This window comes from Eschrichtius robustus, chromosome 2 (assembly GCF_028021215.1).
Source record: "Eschrichtius robustus isolate mEscRob2 chromosome 2, mEscRob2.pri, whole genome shotgun sequence".
Taxonomy (NCBI): domain Eukaryota; kingdom Metazoa; phylum Chordata; class Mammalia; order Artiodactyla; family Eschrichtiidae; genus Eschrichtius; species Eschrichtius robustus.
The window spans coordinates 28,036,271-28,048,481 of record NC_090825.1 but is presented as its reverse complement, the minus strand read 5'-3'; the positions used below and the strand labels follow the sequence as shown (position 1 = coordinate 28,048,481).

Here is a 12,211-nt window from a genome sequence, read left to right as displayed (position 1 = left end):
TGGTACAGGGAATAAGGACATTGAGGGTCCAGGAAGAACTTCAACCCGGAATATCAGGGCAAGAAGAGGAGGGGATTGGAGTTGGGTCTTCAACCTCTGAGGCAGCTCTGAGCGTGCTGGTGACTGACCGGCTGGCCAGCCCCTTTTGAGTGCGAGGCTTACAGATGGGATGGTGATGGCAGCAGCTGCTATGATCTAATTGTTGACTGTGGGTAGCTTATAATCAGATTTCATGTGGGCCCTTGGGCTGTCAGTTGATTCCTTTGTGCCTCCGTTTTCTCCTCTGTAAAATGGAGATAATGATAGCACCCAACTCACAGAGCAGGGGTTGGCAAACTACAGCCCACAGGCCAAATCTGGACTACCTCTTGTTTTTATAAATAAAATTTTATTGAAATACAGATATGCCCATGTGTTTATATTGTCTACGGCTGCTTTTGACCTACAACAGCAGAGCTGAGTGGTCAGGATAGGGACCGTATGGGGCCACGAGGCCCCAGATATTTGCCATCTGGCCTTTCAGTAAAAGTTTGCTGACCCCTGTAATAGAGTACTGTGAGAATTAAATGAATTCATATATATATAAATCTTAGAAGAGTATTTAGTAAATAATAGACACTCAATGAATATTGGCTGCTATTATTATTATTTATATTTCTAATATGCCAGGCACTGGAATGTGTGGCTTATTATGTGATTTATGCACATTGTCCTCTCTATGATGTCCCCCCACCCCGCCACCAGCTTAGCTATGTTTTAACAGATGATGCAGCTTGGAGATGTTGAATATCTTTACCGTGCTGTTGTTAATTTGAGCCCGAGTCTTTCAACTGTTCTGTGCTGCATCTCAAAATATGACCAAGCTTGTTTTTCAAAATTTAAACCTTAAAAAAAAGTGGTCCCTTTGTTCCCCCTTACTTCTAGCAGTGACAACAGTGACAGCCCCACTGGCAGCTGCATGGTGAACAATGCCTAGGACTTATGTTGAGGTTTTGTCATGGTGGAGTAGGAGGCAGGCACCAGCACTAACCAAGGGTACTTAGGGACTGACTGCGGGCGGAAAGCCTGCGGAGTCCTGGGGACAGTTATGGCAGAGACTTGGGTATCGGCCTTGGCACCTGTACCTGGGCTGTTTTTTTTTTTAATAAATTTATTTATTTATTTATTTGTTTGTTTATTTTTGGCTGCGTTGGGTCTTTGTTGCTGCGTGCGGGCTTTCTCTAGTTGCAGCGAGCAGGGGCTACTCTTCGTTGCGGTGCACGGGCTTCTCATTGCGGCGGCTTCTCTCGTTGCGGAGCATGGGCTCTAGGCGTGTGGGCTTCAGTAGTTGTGGCACGTGGGCTCAGTAGTTGTGGCTCGCGGGCTCTAGAGCACAGGCTCAGTAGTTGTGGCGCATTGGCTTAGTTGCTCCACGGCATGTGGGATCTTCCTGGACCAGGGTTCGAACCTGTGTCCCCTGTATTGGCAGGTGCATTCTTAACCACCTTAATTAATGTAAAACATTGTACATCAGTTTAAAGGTACCAAGAAAGTTCAATATTCTGAAGGACCTCTGGGGATGAATCGTTTTGTACGATAAGTGGAAAGTCTTGCTTTGCCTTTTTTTGGTAAATCTAGATTTTCATATGTAGCTATTTATCATTTCATAAATGGCACAAACTAAAAAAAGATGCCCTATTCTTTTCTTCTTCTCCCAGGGTCTCATACAGTGCTTGGTTGAACCAGGGGATATCTCCTGGCTCCATGGTCCTAATCCTCTGGGTTTCCTCTGGGTTCATATCACATTTTCCCTTTGCAATTTCTGCTTTCATTTCTATGAGACAACCCTGGAAGCATCAGTGTCACCTGATCCTCTACGACTAGGGTAACAGAAGAAAGAGCCCTTGTTCTAGAATGACAGGCACATAGGAGTGAAGTGATCCACGAAACAAACATGCAAAAGCCACACTGCTCCAGAGAACACTGATGGGGGAACCCACATATAATCATTAACCGTTAACCATTCATAAACCGTTATCGTGCTCATAAAATCCTAGACAGTTTAAATGCCATTGCCTTTCTGTGGCCTAGAGCAGTTTGGTCTGTGACTTCACAGAATCAACATCACCTGGGATTTCATTAAAAAGGCAAATTCATGGGCTCCACTTCAGAACCAGTGCATCAGAATCTCTGGGGGTGGGCAGAAACCTATGTGAGTGTGTTTTAACAGCTTTACTGAGATATAATTCACATACATACAATTTACCCACTTAAAGTGTACAATCCAGTGGCTTTAAATATATTCACAGGGTTGTGCAGCCATCACCACAATAAATTTTAGAACATTCTCATTAGCCCCCAAAGAAACCCCTTAGCAGTCACTCGCCAATCCTCCCATCTCCCCTCCTCCTCGGGAACCTCAAATCTACTTTTGGTGTCTGTTAACTGCTTTATTTGAAACCTTTGATTTAATGACCTCTTCAGGAGATTCTGATGCTCCCTAAAGTCTGAGAAGGCCTGGACTAGGGCACTCATTCTTAACCCAGGCTGAACATTAGATCAACTAAGGAGCTTTTTTTTTTTTTAATTGAAATATAGTTGATTTACAGTACTGTGTTAATTTCAGGTGTACAGCAAAGTGATTCAGTTATATATATATATTTCAGATTATTTTTCATTATAGGTTATTACAAGTTACTGAATAGTTATTCCCTGTGCTGTGTAGTAGTACCTAAAGAGCTTTAAAAAAGTACCCATGCCACAACCCCATCTTCCAGATGCTCTGATTTGACTGGTCAGTGGGGGTGGAGCCCAGGCATCAGTATTTTTAAAAGCTCTCTAGGAGATTCTGATGTGCATTAGGTGTTGCCAATCACTGGATTAGTGTGAGTGGGTATTAATTAGCAGTACTAGCCAATATTGCTCTAAAGTAGCTGCTCACCCCAGGTGATTTTAGCGTGCAGCCAGGGTTGAGGACCATTGCCCTCAATTTCTCCCTACTTCCATCTTGTTTTCTCCAAGGGAAATTGCATACTGTTTAACATTATTCCAGGCTTGGGAATAGAATACTGGGAGCTTTGCAATTTCTAATGGCCCCAGAGAGCTGCAAGATCCACCACGTGGCCATTTTCAGATTCAGATTTCAGATTCATGCTAAGCACAGGAGCACAAAGAAACAAATGTGAACTCATAGACTTACATGGTGGCCAAGATGATGGAAAGTTTTAGATCTAAATCACTGAATGATTTTTTGCCAGGAGAACCAGTCCACTGGGATTATTTTGGATCTTTTCACACATAATTGGACAATTAATGGATGATTATAAAAAAGGCACCAAAAGCCAAATGAGTTTCTTTTGTGAGCACACAAGCTGGCTGGCTTCAAGCTCATTTGCTCATGTGCCATCATTTCACAGTGCTCATCTACACTGGTTCTAGTCAAAAGGTAGTGGTTGGACTTGCGTCTGATTTCTCCTGGCCAGTTGTCTGGGGCCTGACCTCCAGGATATTTATTTTCCTTTTCACCCAGGGATGACCCCACACTCAGATTCACAGGATGGCAGGCTTAGGATATGCTGGCTCTAAGCCTCCCAACACTCCTAGGGACAGAGGTGGCATTGGGGAAGGCTTTCTGAGGCAGGAAACCCTCTTGTGTGGAGCAGTACATTTGCTTCTTGTTCGTATGGCTCAGGGCTGGCATATTCTTTGCTTCAGATGGGGTCATCCTAATGTTGGAGGCTGTGTTCTCTTGGAGTTTTCTATAATTTGAGGTTCATCTAGTCTCCCTTGGAGAAGACTCAGATGGTTACAAACTGAAGACCCAAGAAAGGTCACCCATGACAAGGTGTGGGATGACCTCCTTCCTCCAGTTAATATCCCCTCACATGGCTCTGGTACCCATCCTCTTGGAAGCTGCTTTTAGACCGGGCCAGCCCCCATCTGAAAGTTGGCTCAGCAACTTTCCCTCTGTCATCTTCACCATTTTCACCATCTTTTCCCCTCAACATTTTTATAAACTTTGAAGTTATGGGATTTGTTTCTTTTGAACAGTTTAGTTGATTTGTTTTATTCTATGTTCTTTGATAGAGAAACTGTATTCTTTAATCGATTAGATTCAGAATTCATCCGCGGTGGGAGTTGTTACCTGTGAGAATCCTGGGGTGGTGCTGGATTTGCTGTTACCAAGGGCCCTACAGGATGTGTTGCAGGCTAGTTTGCCGTTCGTATTTCAGTTTAGATTTCTGGACCGGGAGGATAGTGCAAGGTGTTAGACTCTACACTTACGTGTGATACAGGATTGGGGTTCTGCCTCTTCATGGAGTACCCCACTTCCACCAAGGGGCTTGGGCTAGGCACCCACTATCTAGACTGCATACTTGAGTCAGTAAAAAAAATATTGTTAATTTTTACTCACAGTCAGGCACAGTATTTCTCAGCTCAGTCTTTATTAAAGTGAATACAGTTCTTGGCTCCATCCTAAACCCTAGCCTCAATTCCAGGCCCTGCTGAGGAGTTGAAGGCTGACCCCTAATCTGAATAGCAGGGTTATTCAACTTCAACTCCTACTCAACTCTCTTTCCCTTTCCCTTTGGGCCTATTGAGATTTCCTGTCTTGTTTCAAGCTCAACTATGGACTAAAATTTTGAAAAGGTGTTATTTTTAGATTTTTTAGAGTTAAACTTTTTATCTTGAGATAGTTGTAGTTTCATATGCCATTGTAAGAACCAATACAAGGAGGTCCCCTTCCCCCCCAGTGGTAACATCTTGCAAAATTACTATATAGTATCATAGACAGGATCTGACATTGATACAGTCAAGATGCCCAACATTACCATCAAAACAATCACTCATGTTGTCCTTTTAGACACACTCATTTCCCTCCTGCCTCCATCCTCTCCTTATGTTTCCATTTTATATTTAAGTTCATGATCATTTTGAGTTAACTTTTGTTTAAAGTGTGAGACTTAGGTAAAGGTTCATTCCCTTTCTTCCTCCCTTCCTCCCTCCCTCCCTCCCTTCCATCCTTCCTTCCTTCCTTCCTTCCTCCTTTTTCTTCTCTTTTTTTTGCCTATGGATGTCTGATTGCTCTAGCACCATATTTTAAAAGGCTACCTTCCCTCTACTGAATTGCTTCTGCACTTGTCAAAAATCAGTTGGACATATTTCTGTGAGTCTATTTCTGAGTTTTATGTTCTAGTCTACCAATAGGATTTTCATTCCTATGGCTTCATTACTATTGCTTTAAAACAGTATTGAAATCAAGTAGACTGATCGCTCCCATTTTATTCTTCTTTTTCAGAATTGTTTTAGTAATCCTAACTTCTTTTCCTTTCCATATACATTTTAGAATAATCTGACTATAAAAAATTGCTGGGATTTTTTTTGGACAAGAATTATATTAAACCTATATATTAATTTGGGGAAATTGACATTTACTATGTTAGTCTTCCAATCCATGAACATGGTAGGTCTCTTCCAATTCTGCCCATGAGACCTATCTAGGTTGACTGGTGGAACTGAAAGGTCCATGATGCTTGGTCCTCCTTCTTTCCCAAGGTGAGAGTTATATAGCCTTCTTTGGAGGAATTCTAAATCCCACTCTGATGGCATTTCTCACAGGAAATCTTCCAGCCCATCACCCTTATAATATCACCCATTGGGTGGGCTGTCCTTGTGGGGCAGCAGACCTATCCCACCCATAGGGTAGTTAGTGTGAGTAGAGAATGAGTCTCTTAAATAGACTCCAACAGTTGCCTTTTTTTCCCCTCTGGGTCAGAGAATTTATTTGGGAAAAAAAAATAGTGAACCATTTTTGCAACTTTGTTCCCCTGGTTTGTTTGGTCATATTAATTCTTGAAATATTCTGTTTTGGAAAGTTTCCTGATTCTAAATTAGTCTGGTAGAATGATAGCAATTTCTTCTGTGCTGAGCCTCACTGTCTCCCCATCACGGAAAGACGGGGGCTGGTGGATGACCACATTTTATTCATAGGTGAGATTTGGCTCATCGATTTAGGGCATGCTTGGAGAAGAGTGTCCTGGTGTAACATAAGTTTCTATGCCTCAGTAGTATGATCTATGATTTCTTTTCAGTCTGAAGGACTTCAGTGCCCTTTTAATTTGACTGTCTTTTTATAAGCTTTTAAATGTGCAACCTATCTGGAAAGTTGTGGCAAGAACCTTCTTTTTAGTGACTGTTTTCATTCCAACATGCCTTTTGCAGTCTATCTGTCTATCTATCTATCTGTCTATCTATCTATCATCATTATATCTATCAATCTAATCATCTAATTATTTGTCTGTCTATCTATCATCTATATCCTCTATCTCTATCTCTGTATATGTATATGTATGTGACTAACTACTATATGTGTATATCTAACTCTGACATTTCTTGGAACTTCAACTGTCTATTTGCCATTTCCACATGCCTAACAGGAATCTCAAATTTAACGTGTTCAAAGCAACACCCTCAATTCCCTGCTCCCACACTCTTCCCCATTGCTGTGCATGGTAACTCCATTCTTCCTGTTGCCCAGGTCAAAAACCCATGGAAAAAAAAAAAAAACAAACCCATGGAATTATTCTATCATTGACTCATCTTTTTTTCTCACACTCTGTATCTATTCTTATCAACAAGTCCTATCAGCTCTTCCTTCAAAATATTAATATATTCAGAATTTACCACTCTTGTCACTTCCACAGCTAACCCCCTAGTCCAGAAATTCTCAGCAGGGCTGGTTGTGCCTGCCAAGTGACATTTGGCAATGTCTGGAGACATTTTGGGTTGTCACCACTAGGGGAGGGGAGGATTGTGTCTGGCATCTAGTGAGGCCAAGGATGCTACTAAACTTCCTATAATGCACAGAACAGCCCCACAACAAAGGATTATATGGTCCAAAATGGCAATTGTTCCAAGGCTGAGAAACCGTGCCCTAGCCCTAGTCACCATTCTCTCTCCTCTGGACCATTGCATTGACCTCCCAAGTGGTTCCTCTGCTTCTTCCCTTAACTCCCTACAAGCCATTACTCACAGAGTGACAAGACTGGACTTCTAAACACATTTATAGAACAGTGCATTCTTCTGCTTAAAATCTTCTACTGGTTTTAAGTCCACGATGCTTGGTCCTCCCTCCCTCAAGAAAATCCAAATAACTTGCCCTGGCTTCCAAAGCTCCCTCTGATCTGGGGGGCCCACCTCCCTGCACCCCTCTCCCACCATGTTGCCCTCCTGCAGAGTCCTCTAGCCACACTGATCGTCTCTTTGTTTTTCAAAGTATCAGGCACACTCTGGCTTCATTGTCTTTGCATGGACGGTTTCCTCTGCCTAGAACACTCTTCCCTCGGATTTCTACATAGCTAGCTGCTCCTTCTTCTTCTTCTGTCTTTCAGATCCCAGCTTGTGGTCTTCCCTGACTACACAAAGTCTACACTCCTCTGGTATTCTATCGCATTGCCTATTTTATTTTTTAAAAAACCTACAATACCTGATATTTTCTTCTCTTTTTTGCTTAACTTTTCTTCCTCTCACCCTGTCTTGTTTGCACATGTTAAGCTATGTTTCATAATAAACACTCAGTAAATAGTGGTTGAATGGATGTGCTTATTTCAGTATTTAGTCTTTATACTGCTCCAAGTTTCTGTAGACCCTCCCAGCCTGTGGCTTCACAATGAGATTATAGTTCCTCAGCTACCCAAGCAATGGCTTGAATGCCATCTATTGAAGTCTAGGATGCAGTCTGCTTAAATGTTCCCTGAGCCACTTCTGATGGGTTCCCAGGGTGCTGGCTCCCCATCATGGCTGGGTGATGTTACCTCTGCTACAAGATTCTCCTGGGTCTATCACACTGCAAGCATGGTGACTGCCACCATCATGCTGACTTTGGCAAGGGGACACTGCAATCAACTTTGCTATTCTCTTCTGCGTCTCATTCAGGCCTTTCCTTAGTTCTGCAAAACACATCAGAGTCCAAACTATAATTTTCAGCAAGATTTCTTTGAAGGTTTGCATGTAAAAGGAAGAGAAGTACAACACAAATAATAACCTAAAACTGCTACTCACCTTGGCTGTGCTTAGAGCCTAGGCTGAACTTCAAGAGCATCTCTAACCAAGCACTTGGGCTTTCGTTGTGTAGCAAGAATCACCCTACAGCAATCTCCAGGTTAAGGGATGCACCGAAACATAGTTCTCTCCTGAGGTCTGGGCCCAATCATGAAGCCGCTGGGAAAGGAGGAAATTTCCCCCATCCTAGCCTCAGGCCCATCTTTGTTTCTAGTTCTCCTTTCCAGGAGTTTCTTTCAAGGAATATCTACTTTCTTCAGAGGGATGCCCAACCTAAAGGTGCTGGGTTCCACTGGGCAGTTTGTGTGTTACAAACCCGACAAAGGTACCCCATCCAGGGGACCAGTTGGGGCTGAAATCCATCTCAGGCTCTGCCAGCCGAACCATGTCCTGGCTCCAGGAGGAAAGGGGGTATTTTTATAATCCCTTTGCTCAAAGAGGAGCATCTTTTTGTAATTTGTCTACTTAGATGTGGTGCCTTTTAAAATTCATCTGTCTGGAGGGGGCATTTGTTAAAATTTCATCTGCCTCCCCTGCAATTGCCCCCTCTTGCAATTTGCACAAATGTGTACTACTGCAGTAGCCCTGGAGCCCCCTTCCCATAGGACTTGGCTCTGTGGCCCCCAAGTGACAATCACAGGAGAACACAACAATCCACGGCCGGTGTGTTTCCCAAAGCCTGAGGTATTCAGTTTCAAATAACAGTGTGGAGAGATGGGGGGAGGTGTGTGGTATGTGCATTAGTAACAGATCCTTTTCCACTGAGCTGCAGCAAGTTCTGACCAAGTGCCTTTCCCACTCTCCCCTTTGCTTCAAGGTGAAGAACAAGTCTGTTCTATTTCCTGAAACTCGGGGGTCTTTGCTACTGATCTCTAGTGAACAACTGCTTGAGCTGGAACACAAGGGAGGGGGGTCTTCTCAAGAAGAAACAATTATTGATACATAAAGGCTCAGTTTCTATAAATATGTGTAGAGAAAAAACGTTGCTCCCATACAGACACCCAAAACTGCAGTGAAACATTTCTGCTGAAATATGTACCCAAGAGTCATGTTTGAAGGCATCCTTTTCTTTCTTTGCTTAGCCATCTTCACATTGAAGTGAATAGAATTTTAATCTTTGTCACCAGAACAAATGGAAGGGATACTCTGAAAAGAAATTCAATCTTCGGATGCAGGACAGTATGGAACTTTGGAATCATTTTCCAGCTTCTAACCTGCAAGGTATCAGTTTTTGCTAGGATGGGCTGTTAACAATAATTTTAACAGTTTAAATTTTGTTACGTTCCGATGTCCAAAAATGCAAGAATGAAGTGTTCTCTGCGTTTTGCTACGTGAATGCTACAAATGAGATTAGTGACATTTAAAAGTCTCTGCTTTATGATGGTGCCTCTATTGAGAGGGATATACTTTATACCGTGTCACTCCCTCGAGCGCTGTTGAGTTCTTGGCCCAGATGGAAAGCCCTGCTGGTTCCTTTAACATACAATCAAAAAATGCAACCGTTTCTGCCCTCTCGTTCTTGAACTCAGCTGAAGCTTGGGGTGATGTAGCTGAGGAATGAAACCCGCTGGCAGAGCTGTGTGGGAAAACTTTCTCAGCGTGGCTTCTTGCCTTGCTCCCGATGTGGAACTTGGTGGCTTATTTGCAGAAAGCACTCATTTGAGTTGCGAGGTGCCTGTGTGTCAGAGGTTGTTGTTCCTCGCCAGGGGGAGGGAAAGAAATGCTCTGTGTATCTCCTAACTCTGCTCCCAGGCCGAGGAATTCTCCGTGACCCCTGACCTTTGGGGGTTGCCTGGTAAGACCCATGCTTACTCAGACATGAGACTTTGGAACGGGGCCTCTAGCAGGCAGGAGATTCCTCTCCTCACTATTGATGCTTGTGTTACAGGCTCATAAATATGAGCGTTTCCCCCCCACTTCTCTCCCTTTTTGTCTTTCTGCTTATTTTTCAATTCATCAGGTTCATTTTGTGAGTTCCCAGCTTGACAGATTGAAAGTGAGAGAGAGACCTGAAGAATCAGTAGTTCAAGAAGCACTGATTGTGAATCAGGGATCCTCCCTATGGTCCAGGAGAGGAATGACCCTCAGCTGTGATGGGAGGTGAGCGGCTGGACATTCCGTTTATTATCAGGCTAATTACTTGGCTTACTGGCGGGTCCACACAAGTGCAGAATAGAGACGTTACTCCTCTCCTCTCCGGAGACTTTACTTTGAATCTCATTTCTGTTTTCATTACGGAGACTGAAGATTAGGTGTCCAGAGTTTCTTACTAGATGTTCATATATTAATATTTCTCTTCTTTTTTGATCCAGCATGAATCATAGGTCAAGGGAGCTTAAATATTAGCTTTTGGAAAGATCTGGTTCTTTTCAAAAATGTCTCCATTGACTGACAGATGTTAATAAGGACGTTGAAAAATGAGAAAACAGGAGGCCTGGGTTTTAGGTTTTGTAATTGAAAAAAACATTTTAACTTGACTTTTGGAGATGATCTTTCAGGGTGATAGGACTGATTTAATTTTAACCACCATATAACCCATGTCGGAGAGACACAGCCAAGTCGGGGGAGATGGCATATTTTTCTCATGTAGCAGTCCCACTGGATTTGGGAGTCACAGGAACTGAGTTCAAGTCCAAGCTCAATACGTACTGACGATGTAACCTTAGATGGGATCCTTTGCCCCTTTGGGTCTGTTATTTGAGTGGGCTGGGTCCTTGCAGCTAAATGTGTGGCCCATGGACCAGCAGAATGAGTACCACCTGGGAGCCTGTTAGAAATGCAGGTTCGCAGATCCTACCCCTCTCACCTGCTGAATCAGAACCTAAATCTTAACAAGATCCCCATGGGATTTGTATGTGCATTAAAATTTGACAGGCACTGGCCCATCAAACCCAGCTTCCCTAATTCTTTTCGAGTTCAGTCTTTTACATATTGCATCCTCTTGGCAAATTGTTTGCTCAAATGCCTAATGATGCATAGAAGCGGTGGGCGGGGGATGCTGCTATTCTAATCGGTGTCGATGAGTGAAAGGATGGAAGAGGAGTCTTAGATAATGTGACCCAGAAAAAGACTGAGAAGGTACATGTGACCCTGGGAGCCAAATAAGATGGGTTATAGTGGTCAGGTGTACCCATTGTCATCCTTTGCTGCTCTTCTGCCCTCTGCAGTGTTTTGTTATGTTAGAGCCCATGTCTTTGGCATGGCAGCTCTTACCAGGGCAACTTCTGGTGGTTCTCAGGCTCTTTCATTCTCATCTCTCTGGTGCCTGTGCTAAGTAGCAATCTCTTGTTTCTGTGTCTTCATCTAAACTGTTGAGAAGAGACAAGCTTTCCGGGCCCTGGAAGGCTGGGAGAGACAATAACAACTGATACTGTTTAGACTTTCGTCCCCTTCCCAAAGGGATGGAGCCTTGTTGATGTTAAGTTTGGGTTAAGAATGAGGAGACCTTGAAGTTTATAAATATTCCCTTAAGAGATTATAAGTGTGGCATTTTCCAGAATGTTTGTGAAAGTCTAGGTATAAAAGGCAAAGCAAGAACGGGGCTCCTTTCTCAGCTCTGGGAGGACACTCTCCATGCAGAGAGGACCACTTACAGCAGCTCACCTCCTAGACCACAGGGACAGGAGACACAGCCTCTGCTCCTGGGCCTGGCCACCTTACTTCCATTAAGTTCTATATCCTTGACTAAATACATTGGGGCCTTAGAGGAAGTGTGCATATGTTTCTCTTTCCACTTGTCCGTAACCATTTGTTAACACCACAGTTGTCCTGTTTGCCTTCTTCATAGATTATACCTGGTTATTTGCTTTTAAGGCTTTACAAATAGTCAAAAACTGAAAATCTTCCTCTAAACAAACCCATTAAAAAAATGAACTGAGATTCCCCAATGGTGTATGTTGCTGGATTTGCTGATTTCTGCTTGAGATAATCCAGGAGTTCACTTAAAAAGAGTGAGCACTACACCAGTGCTTCCCTCCATACCCAGCTTCTTTGACTTCCAGACCACACATTCTCACTGCAGTTCCTTCATGGCTCTGCAGTGAAATTGGCTTGGATGACTATAAGCTATTCTGAGAAACAGATTTATCAGTTACAAAAGTTCATACTAAACGGTCCCATTTCATGTCATTGACTCCCCCCTTCACCAATCCACCCTCCCCTGACCACCCGC

The 12,211-nt window shown here is 43.2% G+C and overlaps 1 protein-coding gene across 2 annotated transcripts in view; it reads left to right on the top strand.

Annotated features, from left to right (window-relative positions):
• ADAMTS12 (ADAM metallopeptidase with thrombospondin type 1 motif 12) overlaps window positions 1-12,211 on the top strand; it is a 372,760-nt gene that overhangs the window by 15,867 nt on the left and 344,682 nt on the right. The window lies entirely within an intron of this gene.